The sequence below is a fragment of the Haliotis cracherodii genome, unplaced genomic scaffold (assembly GCF_022045235.1).
Source record: "Haliotis cracherodii isolate W230 unplaced genomic scaffold, xgHalCrac1.p SCAF_4, whole genome shotgun sequence".
In the NCBI taxonomy this organism is placed as follows: Eukaryota; Metazoa; Mollusca; class Gastropoda; order Lepetellida; family Haliotidae; genus Haliotis; species Haliotis cracherodii.
The window spans coordinates 62,935,007-62,952,131 of NW_027266297.1; the positions used below are offsets into that span (position 1 = coordinate 62,935,007).

At 42.3% G+C, this 17,125-nt stretch overlaps 1 protein-coding gene across 2 annotated transcripts in view; it reads left to right on the forward strand.

The window, feature by feature from the left end:
- The first annotated feature begins 13,137 nt into the window (after window positions 1-13,137).
- LOC139478801 (uncharacterized) overlaps window positions 13,138-17,125 on the forward strand; it is a 33,941-nt gene continuing 29,953 nt past the window's right edge. For both annotated transcript variants that reach the window (XM_071261431.1, XM_071261432.1), the window contains exon 1: window positions 13,138-13,785. The gene's annotated coding sequence lies outside the window, so the exon portion shown is untranslated. The remainder of the gene's footprint in view (window positions 13,786-17,125) is intronic.

Consider the following 17,125-nt stretch of genomic DNA (forward strand, 5'->3'; position numbering starts at 1 on the left):
CAAAGTAAAACAGGACGGTTACCATGGAAACGTGTCCAGGTGCCTCATCAAGTGGTATCGACTTACATGGCGGACATTGTGGTGTGAAATTGTGGGAGATTACTAGCAAAGAGAGCATGTGGTCACTATGTGATTGAGTGGGCGTGTCTGTACGAAACTTTGTACAGTTCCTCTTTCACAACAGTTGGCCAAATGTAAAAGATATCATACCAATATGTGTTTACTTATTCATTTTCACTTGTATACTAGTATCGAGACAATCAAATAAAGACAACGCAATAAGATCTTCCGTTTGTTTTATGTTTTCCAGTTTGTTTGCTACAGAAGCGTGTTAAGACTTGGTGTGTCCATTTGCAGTTTGTCATCTCACAATGCATTGTGTCGTACCATCCTACATCCTACCAGACAGTACCACATCCTACCACACAGTACCACATCCTACCAGACAGTACTACATCTACCACACAGTACTACATCCTACCACACAGTACTATATCTACCACACAGTACCACATCCTACCAGACAGTACTACATTCTACCACACAGTACTACATCTACCACACAGTACTACATCCTACCACACAGTACTACATCTACCACACAGTACTACATCCTACCAGACAGCACCACATCCTACCACACAGTACTACATCCTACCAGACAGCACCACATCCTACCAGACATCACCACATCCTACCACACACTACTACATCCTACCAGACAGCACCACATCCTACCAGACAGCACCACATCCTACCACAAAGTACTACATCTACCACACAGTACTACATCTACCACACAGTACTACATCCTACCACACAGTACTACATCTACCACACAGTACTACATCCTACCACACAGCACCACATCCTACCAGACAGCACCACATCCTACCACACAGTACTACATCCTACCAGACAGCACCACATCCTACCAGACAGCACCACATCCTACCACACAGTACTACATCTACCACACAGTACTACATCTACCACACAGTACTACATTCTACCACACAGTACTACATCCTACCACACAGTAACACATCCCGCCACACAGTACTACATCCTACCAGACAGTACCACATCTACCACACAGTACTACATCCTACCACACAGTACATCCTACCAGACAGTACTAAATCCTACCAGACGGTACCACATCCTACCACTCAGTACTACATCCTACCACACAGTACCACATCCAACCACACAGTACTACATCCTACCAGACAGTACTACATCTAACCACACAGTACTACATCCTACAACACAGTACCGCATCCTACCACACAGTACTACATCTACCACACAGTACATCCTACCACACAGTACCGCATCCTACCACACAGTACTACATCTACCAGACAGTACTACATCCTACCAGACAGTACTACATCTACCACACAGTACCGCATCCTACCAGACAGTACTACATCTACCAGACAGTACTACATCCTACCAGACAGTACTACATCTACCAGACAGTACTACATCCTACCAGACAGTACTACATCCTACCACACAGTACATCCTACCAGACAGTACTACATCTAACCACACAGTACTACATCCTACCAGACAGTACTAAATCTACACACAGTACTACATCCTACCACACAGTGCCACATCCTACCACACAGTACTACATCTACCACACAGTACTACATCCTACCAGACAGTACTACATCCTACCACACAGTTCTACATCCTACCAGACAGTACTACATCTAACCACACAGTACTACATCCTACCACACAGTACCGCATCCTACCAGACAGTACTACATCCTACCACACAGTACTACATCCTACCACACAGTACCGCATCCTAACACACAGTACTACATCTAACCACACAGTACTACATCCTACCAGACAGTACTACATCTACCACACAGTACATCCTACCAGACAGTACTAAATCTACACACAGTACTACATCTTACAACACAGTACCACATCCTACCACACAGTACTACATCCTACCAGACAGTACTACATCTAACCACACAGTACTACATCCTACAACACAGTACCGCATCCTACCACACAGTACTACATCTACCACACAGTACCGCATCCTACCACACAGTACTACATCTACCACACAGTACTACATCCTACCAGACAGTACTACATCCTACCAGACAGTACATCCTACCAGACAGTACTACATCTAACCACACAGTACTACATCCTACCAGACAGTACTAAATCTACACGCAGTACTACATCCTACCACACAGTACCACATCCTACCACACAGTACTACATCTACCACACAGTACTACATCCTACAAGACAGTACTACATCCTACCACACAGTTCTACATCCTACCAGACAGTACTACATCTAACCACACAGTACTACATCCTACCACACAGTACCGCATCCTACCAGACAGTACTACATCCTACCACACAGTACTACATCCTACCACACAGTACTACATCCTACCACACAGTACCGCAACCTAACACACAGTACTACATCTAACCACACAGTACTACATCCTACCAGACAGTACTACATCTACCACACAGTACATCCTACCAAACAGTACTAAATCTACACACAGTACCGCATCCTAACACACAGTACTACATCTACCACACAGTACATCCTACCAGACAGTACTAAATCTACACACAGTACCACATCCTACCAGACAGTACTAAATCTACACACAGTACTACATCCTACCAGACAGTACTAAATCTACACACAGTACTACATCTTACAACACAGTACTACATCCTACCACACAGTACATCCTACCAGACAGTACTAAATCTACCACACAGTACTAAATCCTACCAGACAGTACCACATCCTACCACACAGTACTACATCTACCACACAGTACTACATCCTACCACACAGTACCACATCCTACCACACAGTACTACATCTACCACACAGTACCACATCCTACCAGACAGTACCACATCCTACAACACAGTACTGCATCATACACGAACAATATATCATAGCCCACAGTGAAGCATGCCACCACACCGATATGCCTTCAGTCTGTATGTTCTAGTGTATATCAACCATTCAAGCATTACGTTATTTCTTCAAGTAGACGCATTTCACCTCCCCCAGCGAGTCGCCTACTTCACGCCCTGTAAACACAGATAGTCTTCCCCCAGACGTTTCCTATCCCCCAGAGTCATTCAGTTCTGAAACAGAAACAAGGTAATGCGTTAACATTTGCCATGGAAGGAAATTGAAAACACCATGGAGTGACTAAATACAATTACCTTGTTGACATGTGATCTACATCTGACAACTACCTTGATGAAACTAGCTTAAGCTTCGAAACTTCTACGTCGACACCGCGTTCAGGAAACTCCAGTTTAGTACTGGGAGATCAGGACACGACATGAGGGTTGGAAGAATTTAAACACCTTGTAAACAATTACGTATTGCTATACATCTATATGGAATAGTAATTTGTTTCAATAGTACTTTGTGGCGATATCTTTGCTTACTTTACAGTCTGCGGAATGTTGAGTGTAAATCAATGGCATCAAGTCTTTGACAAAATAGAGGGCACGGGTGACCCTGTAGTCTAAGACGCCGCGATTCGCTGTGCAGAGTTGCCTCCCTTTGATTGTGGGTTAGGATCCCGGTTCGCCCCGATTATGTTTCTAGGTTTGTCAGCACCATACCCGTGCTCGTGGGTTTCACCGAAGAGGTAAACGTCTGATACCTGCATCACTTCGGGCTTTCCTCTTATATTAAGCTGACACGCCGCGACACAGGAATGTGAAGATGTTTTGTAACAAATTCTTGGCAACCGATCTTTGACTACTCTTTCAATTATTTCGGATGATTCTTGTATCATATGGTTATGACTTCTTGCTCGCGTTGGTCTTGAGTGTACCAATTCACCTTTCATCGGGTTTCGGGGACATCGTAGACATTACGGAACATCAGGCCAACGGCAAATGTATATATATTGCCAATCGACAGTCCGGTACACGTAAGTGCATGCGTTGTGGTGCTTAACGTGTTTCCAGGTGTATATACATGCACAGCACGGGCTTGTTCTTGCAGCTCCCTTAATCTCAAACGACCGCCTCCGTGGTCTAGTGGGAGACGTCCGCCCGGAGCCGCGTCATACCAAAAGACGTTAAAAGATGGTACTTGTTGTTACCCTGTCTGGCGCTCGGCATTAAGGGGCTAAAACAAGGACTGGTCGGCTCGGAGTCAGTATACTTTGTCTGAGTGGGGTATTCATGTTAAACTGCGGCATGGTATCTCAGTGAGCTAGCCCTATAAATCGGCATCAGTACGGACTAGTACAAGCAGCAACACAAACACACACACGTACATGCACGTCGCTATATAAGTGCAATAATCACCTCACCTCACCGTTAATCTCGCTAGAACTTTATATACTACCTGCAAAAAATAAATATAGTGAAGACGTAATGACGATATATGTCTGTCAAAATAATTTCGGGCGTGTAGGTCAATATCTGGTGCGCCCACCATGTTGGGCGAACCATGTATGACAAGATGCGGGTTGGAATAGGTGTTCAGCAATCCATGCTTGTCGTAAAAGGCGACTATGCTTGTTGTAAAAGGCGACTATGCTTGTCGTAAGAGGCGACTAACGGGATCGGGTAGTCAGCTTGCTGACTTGTTTCATGCATGTCATCGTATCCCAATTGCAGGGTGTCTGGCGTACACTCTCCGACCGAGGACATCCCACAGATGCTCTATTGGGGACATGTCAATGGACTTAGCTGGCCAGTCCAATGTCCGTATGCCTTATTGTCGGAGATATTATGGTACGACCTGGGCACGAAGTTGTCTGGTATTGTCATCTTGTAGTTCAAAATGTCAGCCGACAATTCCATCGAATGGAACGACGACAAGTCGCAGCATTACGATCATGGAAAATAATTGTTGCCCTGACATGCCGCCCACCGCTACGTCTCCATCAACGTGTTCTGCCATCAGTGAATCGGGGACAAAACATTGATTCGTCAATAAACATACTGTACCAGCCTATCCCTGGTGTTGCCGAGCCCATCCCAACCTTTGCCCCTATGGTAAGCTGATAGGGTCGCACCTTTTACAGGACGCCATGCTTACAGGCAAGAGAGTCGGTTTTTAACGGTACGCAGTGAAAAATGGGTTTAGAATGTAAACACAGACAAGACATGTTTAGATCTAAACATGATTAGGAATGTCTCCTCTGTGCGGAATACTCACTTGGGGTGTTCTATCAAAACGCATTTAACAAACATGAAATAAGCTATCGTCTCACAGCCTAAACACCACCTAAACACACCATCCTCATAATCTAAACATGTCCAGAATTTTAACACGTTAAAACTAGTTTAGATTTTACATGTTTGAATATGTTTCGACTTCAAACATGTTTAAAGTTAAAATATGTTTCAAACTGAAACATATTTGAATATGTTTAGAATTTAAACCTGTTTCAATCAAGTGAATACAATAAGAAAATATGGATAAGATATAACAGACATTGAAATTGTACAGATGTACTGGCACTTGCACGACATACATACCACAGGACTTACAATGCACTTGGTAGAATATTAACATACAAACATACAACTTAACCACACTCGGTTTAAGGCGACTAGGAAAATTGACACTTTGGTTACTGTGTGTACGTACATAAAGTGATATTCATGCATGATGTAAAATATAATTAGTTCCCTTATTTTCTTCTGTAGAATCTCTCTCTCTCTCTCCCTTGCTTTCTCTCTCTCCCTCTCTCTCTATCACTCACTCTCTATATCTCTCTCTATCTCTCTCTTTCACTCTCTATCTCTCTCTTTCTCTCTCTCTCTCTATCACTCTCTCTTTCATTTTCTATCTCTCTCTCTCTATCAATCACTCTCTGTTTTTCTCTCTTTCACTCTCTCTCTCTCACTCTCTCTCTATTTCTCTCTCTTCACTCACTTTCTATCTCCTCCCTTTCTCTCTCTCTCTCTCTCTCTCTCTCTCTCTCTCTCTCTCTCTCCCTGTATTTCCCTCTATCTGTATCAATCACTCTATCTCTCTCTTTCGCTCTCTCTGCCTTTCACTTCTATCTCTCTCTCTCTATTTCTCTCTCTTTATCACTCACTCTCTATCCCCCTCTTTCACTCTCTCTCTCTTTCATAATATATCTCTGTGTGTGTGTGTGTGTGTGTGTGTGTGTGTGTGTGTGTGTGTGTGTGTGTGTGTGTGTGTGTGTGTGTGTGTGTGTGTGTGTGTGTGTGTGTGTGTGTATTTGCTCGTTTAACTAAAACGCGCTCATCTGGAGGTCGACCATTTTTTGTAGAGTAGGATCTTCATTAAGTTCATGACAAAACTGAACAAGGATGGGTGATCTGGAAGCCGGGCACAATACTTCTGTCGGTCTAGCGAGAACAGTATCCGCTCAGTGCTGGCACCTATTGTTCCGAGCTATGGATGCATTGAGGTGTGGTAATTGATGAAATATAGTGACGTCTGGAGCTGTGACAAACCCTCCGGACAAAAGGTACACACGAAACAGATGCGTTGAGATTTTGAACGGAAATTGATTTCGACAAAATATCAATTCCATTATAATGTGCCTCTACGTATTAATTTACAGCGAAACCCTGTTAGTCCGAAACCTTTGCTTTCTGCTGGACACATGAATACAGTATTTAAATAACTCCGTAACAAAGTGAATCTTGACATTAATTTGTTAACCTGGACGAGTTGCATGAGAGCGACATAGTTCGGATTAACGGGGTTGAACTCTATGCAGGCTTTAACATCTGACCTGAGTATTAATTTACAGCGAACCCCCGTTTGTCCGAATCCCTTGTATTCTGCTAGACACGTGTATAAACTATTTAAATTACTCTGTGAAGAGTGAATCTTGACATTAAATTGTTAACCTGGACGAGCTGAACGAGAGCGGTGTAGTCTGGATTAACAGGGTTGAACTCTATGTGGACTTTGCGATCTGACGACAGTATTAATTTACAGCGAACCCTTGTTTGTTTGAATCCCTTGATGTCTGCTAGACACATGTATAAACTATTTAAATTACTCCGTGAAGGGTGAATCTTGACATTAATTTGTTAACCTGGACGAGTTGCATAAAAGCGGTATAGTCCGGTTAACAAGGCTGAACTCTATGTGGACTTTGCGATCTGACTAGAGGATTGATTTACAGCGAACCCCTGTTCGTCCGAAACCCTTGATGTCTGCTAGACACATGTATAAACTATTCAAATTACTCGTGAAGGGTGAATCTTGACATTAATTTGTTAACCTGGACGAGTTGAATGAGAGCGGTATAGTCTGGATTAACAGTGTTCAACTCTATATGGACTTTGCGATCTGAGTATTGATTTGCAACAGACCCCTGTTTTTCCGAAACCCTTGATGTCTGTTAGACACGTGTAAAACTATTTAAATTAATTAATTTGCTAACCTGGACGAGTTGCATAAAAGTGACATAGTCCGGATTAACAAGGTTTAACTCTATGAGGACTTTGTGATATGGCTAAAGTTGCGAAGGGATGTTAAATTTATTACCTACCGTACGTCACTGCTATGAATAGTACTTCCTAGTGTGGTGGCGTTAGAATATGTGTCAGCTAAATAAAGCGGTGACATAAGGGCCAGAACGGTGATAGAGTGACGGCTGTTCCAGCCCGATCACGGAGGTCTGTATATAATCCTGCCTGAGCCAGGTAACGGAAAGTGGGAGATTTGCCTCATGTCACTGGTGTACGACGACACGCATAAAACAAGTCACAGATTACGTGTTTACATGTAGAGTTCACCTCGAGGCACAACTTAACATCAAGGGTTTTTTATTGTTTGGTATAAGGATCTTGTTTCCAAATATTGATTCATCAGAAAACATAACTATTTTCATGTATCTTAATATTGTAAAATTCAGTATAATCCCTAAATTTAAATCCTGACTAAATTGATTGAATATATACTGAGATGTTTGATTTTCAGTTGAAAATATCTTAGGTTAGCTATGATAAATATATTTATATAAAAAATAACTGTATTGGTGTTACTCAGCACTCAAAGAATGCCTCTACGTAGTTTAATAACTTTTTTTTAATATTCGATTTCAACTTTTACAAATATGTGGGGTGAGTGAGTTGGGTTTAACGCCGCTTTTAACATTTTTCCAGTTATATCACGACGTGTCAGCTAAATGTGGGAGGAAAGCCCGAAGTGATGCAGGTCTCAGACGTTAACCACTTCGGTGAAACCCACGAGCACGGGTACGATGCTGACAAACCTAGAAATATAATCGGGGCGAACCGGGATTCGAACCCACAATCATAGGTTTCTGGGGTCCCCAAGGGACGCAACTCTGCACAGCGAATCGCGGCGCCTCAGACGACTGGGCCACCCGTGCCCCCTTTACAAATATGAAACATTATGTTCGCATAATGCACAACTGATCTATGAATATAAATAAATTTGTTTTTTGTATCGGCACAAATTTCCAACGTTTCATACATGGTAGGGGTCAAGTGGTTGCAAATTCATTTAATTTTACACAAAATTTCCCTGGCGCAGATTATTGTTAACGAGCTGTTGCATGAATGAGTGATGGTTAAATAGACATAATCAAATTCAACAACGGTTCTTTCAATTTAAAATTACATAAAAAACAAACTCGGTTTTTTTTCTTTAGCCCCACAGTTTATACACACACAGTGAGTGAGTGAGTTTGGTTTTACGTCGCTTTTAGAAATATTCCAGTAATATCACGGCGGGGGACACCAGAAATGGGCTTCACACATTGTACCCATGTCGGGCTTCGAATCCGGGTCTTCGACGTGACGAGCGAACGCTTTAACCACTAGGCTACCCGACCGCCCCTATACACACAGAGAGACAAGTTTATTCAGAGCTACGACGTCGTGGTCAAGCGTACATAAAGAGATGTTATTCGTTCGCATGTTTGTCACAAAGTATATGCAGGTCGATAGCGACAAGCATTCAGCAGATCTCGTTAGCGAAGGCAGAATGCGGCTAACAGGGTTTCTGGAATAATTTGCCAGGATTTCGGTGCTGATGACACTATAGCTCGCGCTTGTTCTCGAGTAATCCTCTGTCGGTACCTGGGAGGATGCACCGTTCTGCAGCCGTCATCTTCAGGGATGTGTTTCATTGTGTCAACGGCCAAGGTTACCAGAGGTCACATATGAACATACGTCATTAAGATGGTTGGTTGGTTAATTTGTTGTTTAACGCCGCACTCAGCAAAGTTCCAGCTTTATGACGGCTGTCTGTTAATAATCGAGTCTGGGCCAGACAATCCAGTGATTATTATGAGCATCGATCCACGCAATTTGGATCAATGACATGCATCAACCAAATCAGCGAGCCTGACCACCCGACCCCCTTAATCGCCTCTTACGACAAGCATAGTCGCCTTTTACGGCAAGCATGGGTTGCTGAAGACCTATTCTATCCCGGATGTTCACGGGCCTACAGCATTAAGCACCAGAAAGATCGTAAGATGCGACTACCGGGTCGCGTGATCGTGACTTGGTTCAATCATGTCATCGAATCGTGTACATCGATGCCCATGATGTCAATCACTGGATTGCCTGGTCGATGTTTTACAGATATTTTTCATATATCTGGAATAGTATTGAGTGCGCAGTTAAACAAGAAACTTACGCACAAACAAAACTATTCACAGCAGTGACGTGGGGCCGGTCGTTGTTCGAACAATCCTCATTACAGTAATAGGATAACGCTAAAGTGGTCAGCGACGCATTAATTTGTCCAGGGATATATATTCAACACCCGTGTATGTGAGGAGTGGGCTGTTGCGATTGAAAGATCACGAGAAACATGTCTTAAACGTTAGGTTGAAGGTCAATACATATCAGTGCCACTTCGCATAATCCCGTGGATGTGGCATCGAATACCACAGCCTTGTAGGAAAGGTCATTCCGTGCCACACAGCTCGACAAGCGCTCGATTACACGCAACAACCATACACATACCTTGTACACTGCACTTTATTCAACTTTCCCAGAACAGCCACATCTAGAACCCGTACAGTGTGCCAAGTACATTACCACTGTACCTGGAGATGTACGAGAGCTGTCGCGGCCAATGTGTATGTACTAGTCATTGGTTTGCGTTCAAATGATAAACATCATGCCTCCTTGTTCTGTGTCTATCAAACAGGGTTCCCTCAGTGCATACAGATCACTGCAAATGCAATGTTTGAATGCAGTGCATGCTACATCAACGTAATCTAGTAATGCATGAATGTTACATATGCAACAACCACAGGTTCAGTGAGTTCTTTAATCTTACAAAAAGCCATGAGGTTTTGTAGCTCACCTGAACGTCTTGTATGTGCTATTTGCACTTGACATCCAAACTATAGATTTTCTATCCTTAAAGGACGATCTCGGTCTAACTTCCGAACATCTGTAGCTAGCTGATGTTATCAGTAACTGTTTTATCAGGAGGATGCCTTTTGTTAATACGTATCAATTACCCCGGTCCCCTCAAGGGACGTCAATCCCTAAATAGCGTCAACTCCTGATCTCATTATGTTGCCATAAACACATGTTTGTGAGTGAATTACAACTTCAAAACATGAGACCCGTGAAGATCCGGGATAGAATAGGTCTTCAGCAACCCATGTCATAAAAGGCGACTATGCTTGTCGTAAGAGACGACTTAACGGATCGGGTGGTCAGGCTCGTTGACTTGGTTGATGTATGTCATCGTATCCCAATTGCCTGGAGCGATGCTCATGATGTCAATCACTAGACTGTCTGGCCCAGACTCGATTATTTACAGACCGCCGTCATAAAACAACAAAGAAATCAAAACATGAAATACGGCATTCTTAACAGCATATTTAATAGACAATATAAAATAAACATTGTCACTTATGAAGTACATACGTTTCTCTCATACATATTGATATAACTGTCTGTTCTATTATGACTATTTAGGAACAAAAAAGATGCAAGATGTGTTTAGTTGTCGCTGTTATTAACCGCCATCCAACCCCCCATTCGACTTCTCCACTTCTACCACAAATCATTTATCTCAGTGCCAGACAAACCCAGCATCCCAAGAGACAGTGTGTGGGACAAGCAGGGAGAAATCATGACTGATAAACTGTCAGTAGATACTACTATATATAGAGTAGGGTAACCTGAGACGTTTTTTCCATGACGCCTCGTAGTCGGCCTTTAAAATACACTATCAATTGACGTCGTAGCTGCCATACACTTATGTATATTACCCATCACTCACAGACACTTTGTTATACAATAAACTGCCTTTATAACGAACGCGCTTATACGAACCATTTGCTGTACTTATTCTGTATACATGCTCATAACGGACAGGGAGTACGGGTGGCCCAGTCGTCTAAGGCGCCGCGCTTCGTTGTGCAGAGTTGCGTCCCTTGGGCAAGCCAGAAACCCATGATTGTAGGTTCGAATCCCGGATCGACCCGATTATAATTTAGGTTTGTCAGCACCATAGCCGTGCTCGATGGTTTCATCGAAGTGGTAAACGTCAGAGACCTGCATCACTTCGGGCTTTGCTCCACGTTAAGCAGACACGCCGCGATATAACTGGAATATTGTTAAAAGCGGCGTTAAACCCAACTCACTCACTCAAAACGGACAACGGTTATAACGAACTAGAATAAGGGATCCCTTTGAGTTCGTTATAACCGTAGTTTACTGCACAGACATGTAAATTCAGTACCCTTCCGCCTGTATGCTACATGCAAATCAAATTTAACAAAAGTTTTTTTTAATAAAAATAGACAAACATATTGTATGTTTAGTACAATTATAAATCCAGGATCACATTGAGGTCAAAGATAATAACAGTATATTATATCATAACCATGGGTTGCAAAATACACACGACAGGCTTTCAACACAAAATATATCTATAATGTGTCTGTCATTAAAGAAACTGAATGGCATTTTCAATATGGCTGACGCGGCAGCCATGTTTATACACAAATAGCAATACAATACATTTATAGCGACACAATGACTGTGATCAGTACTGAAAACTTATCACTCGTATAACTATTGGAACAACTCTTTCTAGGACTTGTAAAGTAATTTCGCATAATGAACAAATGTAAATAAATTCACGGAATTGTGCAAAGTTATATCATCTGATATTGACGTGTGTAGATAAGCTAGTCACATGCCCCTAATTCCCTGTACAGATATCAGTTCAACTATAATGGATTTGTCAATAATTAGTGTGCACAACCCCGCCCAACATCGGTTGCTATGGTATTTGCACTACCGATCAACACAAACCACATATCCATTGACATTTTTATCCGTGACCATGTGATTTATGTACATTCGAGGCAAAGTGAACTATCAGCGAAACCCTAGTCACAGTGTTTGTATTGTTCGGTCACCACATTCTAACCACGAGACACATAAACATGCATATTCGCCGACATATCAAGTCCACAACAGTATCTTATTCTTTACGGGATGACAAAGTCAAACGTTGTCACTGAAATCGAGTTTGGGGGCACTTTTCTTTCATTGATTTAAATCTTTAATTTAAAACACATATCGAATTTCACTTAAGTACTGCCGCATCCCACATCTGTGACGTGCACTGTTTTCATTAATCGATAATTCGCAAGAGCGGAGATGGTTCAGAAAATGCAGATACTCTTTGTTGAAATTGAAGTGTTCAGTTCCACTAATGAGCTAATGCATCCATGCTAATCCTGCTCTGCATCCTTTCAGCAGTAACAATAACATTCAACAATTAAACAATGACTCAACGAAGCAAAATTGAATTTTGGTTTTAACCTGGTTTTAAGAGAAAATTAATTTTTGCGTTAAGTAAACAGTGGTCCGACAGATCGCCTGATTCGTTTTGGTGCGAAAGTCTAAACCGAACGTTATCTGTTAATAATAGCTCCGAGCTGGCGCGGTAATTTTTCCTACATTGTTCATAGTAATGCATCGTGTGCATGTGGAGTGGAAAGTTGGGTTTAAGTACATATCAGGTGTTCATTGTTACTCATAATATCCTCACTCTGTTACTGGTTATTGTGGCATCTGGGCAACATCTTGGTATGTGAAGACGGTGGATACATCGGTAGAGGGTGATTGTGTAGGGGCGCGTTCACTCACACAGATCTACGTAACCTTCAGTACCTATGTACTTGTTGACTTGGCCTGATTGGAAGGTGTAGTGGTGTGAGGTAACATTGGACCTCAATTGACAGGCATATCCTCGGGCTCATCCATTCAACGTTCGCCATCTTGACCTGGGCACGCGCAGCATTCCCAGAGGTCAATCTTTAGCCTGGGAATCCCCGTCTCGGTAAATAACCCACCGCGGATGCCAGTCAACTCCTAGCGCAACGGCTTCACACGAAATCGATGTTCCTACGTCTGCAAAGACAAGCCCACATTCCACGAGCAATTTCTAAATTTGAATAAGAAATGTCTAGGAACAGATCCAACAACAATAATTCAGAAGTGTAATCTACAACTGATGGGATTCGTCTGCTTGAACTATTACTGAGCATGCGCGCTGACCTTCGCTGAGGTGAGATCGTATGATCAGCCAAGAGTGGTATAATAGGATCATATCGCGTGCTGTCCATACTTCACAGAGGAGAGGCGGAGTTTATAGGGCAGCCCAGTAGCAGACGACACAGAAAGCAGACGATACAGAAAGCAGACGACAGAAAGCAGACGACAGCGCTTTGAGAATTGTTACCGTGATCATCAGTGAGTGTCTTTACGTCTAAATTGTGTTTTTATTTGCAAACATTAACAGTGAAATCAAGAAACTACAACAACCGTTATATGATCCTATTTAGTGCGAGTATGAAGATAATGTCACGGATATTGACAGCTAATAAAATGTTTAAGAAAAACATTTTTTGTGGAGTCAATGAACATTGTAAATCGAGATAGGTGAGGTCAGCTGCACTTGCATAATGTACAATTCCCGATGGCACCTGTCAGTGCAGCGTATTATAATGTATGTCACAGCTGGTACTGATCAATACCTTACAATACATATGTACAATGTTCCAGCGTATGTGCATGATCCAGCACTTATACAAATTAAATATTGCAACTGATGTGAACGTATTTATCACAAGTACTTAAAACACTCTCAAAAGTGAGTAGGTTACACCAGCCGACATTTGCAACTTTATACAGAGGACATCTGGTAGTGCTTATCGTACACTTAATTTCTACCGCATGGCTCAGTACAATAAGTTAACAATAGCTTATTCAAACATTGATATATTTGTTTCCGTAGGTTTTCCTATAAGGAACAGTAGAAACATCACGTTATGTGCCGTGCATATATGCTTTCAGCAATATCAAATCAGACACAGTCAACCCGTGAGCGATAAATAGTCCTCCAGTCATATTCAGGTCATACGATTAATTTACATTCCAACATCATGAGATCAATTAATGATATAATTATTCACAACGCTATGTAGTGTATAAGCATCTTTACACACAGCTAATTATAGAGATGCGACGTTTGTGATACACTACGGCTGGGTACACTGTTAGAAGATACCCAGTGTTCCTCGTAGTGTAGGGGTTGTTGCTCCCGCTGTGTCGTGATGGTGCAGTGGACGACAGTGGTTGTGTTGGTTTGATAGTGGTACATGGTGTATCTGGTTGTGTTGGTATGATAGTGGTACATGCTGTATCTGGTTGTGTTGGTATGCGATGGTACATGGTTATCTGTTTGTGTGGGTATGACAATGGTACATTGTGTATCTGGTTATGTTGGTATGATAGTGGTACATTGTGTATCTGGTTGTGTAGGTATGATAGTGGTACATGCTGTATCTGGTTGTGTTGGTATGATAGTGGTACATGCTGTATCTGGTTATGTTGGTATGATAGTGGTACATGCTGTATCTGGTTGTGTTGGTATGATAGTGGTACATGCTGTATCTGGTTATGTTGGTATGATAGTGGTACATGCTGTATCTGGTTGTGTTGGTATGATAGTGGTACATGCTGTATCTGGTTGTGTTGGTATGATAGTGGTACATGCTGTATCTGGTTGTGTTGGTATGATAGTGGTACATGCTGTATCTGGTTGTGTTGGTATGATAGCGGTACATGCTGTATCTGGTTGTGTTGGTATGATAGTGGTACATGCTGTATCTGGTTGTGTTGGTATGATAGCGGTACATGCTGTATCTGGTTGTGTTGGTATGATAGCGGTACATGCTGTATCTGGTTGTGTTGGTTTGATAGTGGTACATGCTGTATCTGGTTGTGTTGGTATGATAGTGGTACATGCTGTATCTGGTTGTGGAGGTATGACAATGGTACTTGGTGTATCTGGTTGTGTTGGTATGATAGCGGTACATGCTGTATCTGGTTGTGTTGGTTTGATAGTGGTACATGCTGTATCTGGTTGTGGGGGTATGATAATGGTACATGGTGTATCTGGTTGTGTTGGTATGATAGTGGTACTTGCTGTATCTGGTTGTGTTGGTATGATAGCGGTACATGCTGTATCTGGTTGTGGGGGTATGATAATGGTACATGGTGTATCTGGTTGTGTTGGTTTGATAGTGGTACATGGTGTATCTGGTTGTGTTGGTTTGATAGTGGTACATGCTGTATATGGTTGTATGGGGTATGACAATGGTACATGCTGTATATGGTTGTGTGGGGTATGACATTGGTACATGCTATATATGGTTGTGTGGGGTATGACATTGGTACATGCTGTATATGGTTGTATGGGGTATGACAATGGTACATGCTGTATATGGTTGTGTGGGGTATGACATTGGTACATGCTATATATGGTTGTGGGGGTATGACAATGGTATATGCTGTATATGGTTGTGTGGGGTATGACAATGGCACATGGTGTATATGGTTGTGTGGAGTATGACAATGGTACATGCTGCATATGGTTGTGTAGGATATGACAATGGTACATGCTGTATCTGGTTGTGTGAGGTATGACAATGGTACATGCTGTATATGGTTGTGTGGGGTATGACAACGGCACATTGTGTATATGGGTGTGTGGGGTATGACAATGGTACATGCTGTATACTATTATGGGGGGTATGACAACAGTACATGTTGTATATGGCTGTGTAGGGTATGACATTGGTACATGCTGTATATGGTTGTGTGGGGTATGACAACGGTACATGCTGTATGTGGTTGTGTGGGGTATGACAGTGGCATATGCTGTATATGGTTGTGTAGGGTATGACAATGGTACATGATGTATATGGTTGTGTGGGGTATGACATTGGTACATGTTGTATATGGTTGTGTGGGGTATGACAACGGTACATGCTGTATGTGGTTGTGTGGGGTATGACAGTGGCATATGCTGTATATGGTTGTGTAGGGTATGACAATGGTACATGATGTATATGGTTGTGTGGGGTATGACAGTGGTACATGCTGTATGTGGTTGTGGGGGTATTACAACGGTACATGCTGTATATGGTTGTGTGGGGTATGACAATGGTACATGCTGTATCTGGTTGTGCGGGGTATTACAACGGTACATGCTGTATCTGGTTGTGCGGGGTATTACAATAGTACATGCTGTATATGGTTGTGTGGGGTATGACAATGGTACATGCTGTATACTATTATGGGGGGTATGACAACAGTATATGCTGTATATGGTTGTGTAGGGTATGACAATGGTACATGCTGTATATGATTGTGGGGGTATGACAACGGTACATATTGTATATGGTTGTGTGGGGTATGGCAATGGTACATGCTGTATATGGTTGTGTGGGGTATGACAATGGTACATGCTGTATATGGTTGTGTAGGGTATGGCAATGGTACATGCTTTATATGGTTGTGTGGGGTATGACAATGGTACATGCTGTATGTGGTTGTGTAGGCTATGAGAAGGATGCATAATGTATCTGGTGTACACTGGTACGTGGTATACATGTCTGTCTAGGTTCTGACAATGGTACAAGGTATATCCTGTTATCAACTGCATGAAAATAATATACGGTGTGTTCGGTTGTATATACACGGAGTATTTTGTCGATGGAGTGACGATGATAGACAGTGTACAGTG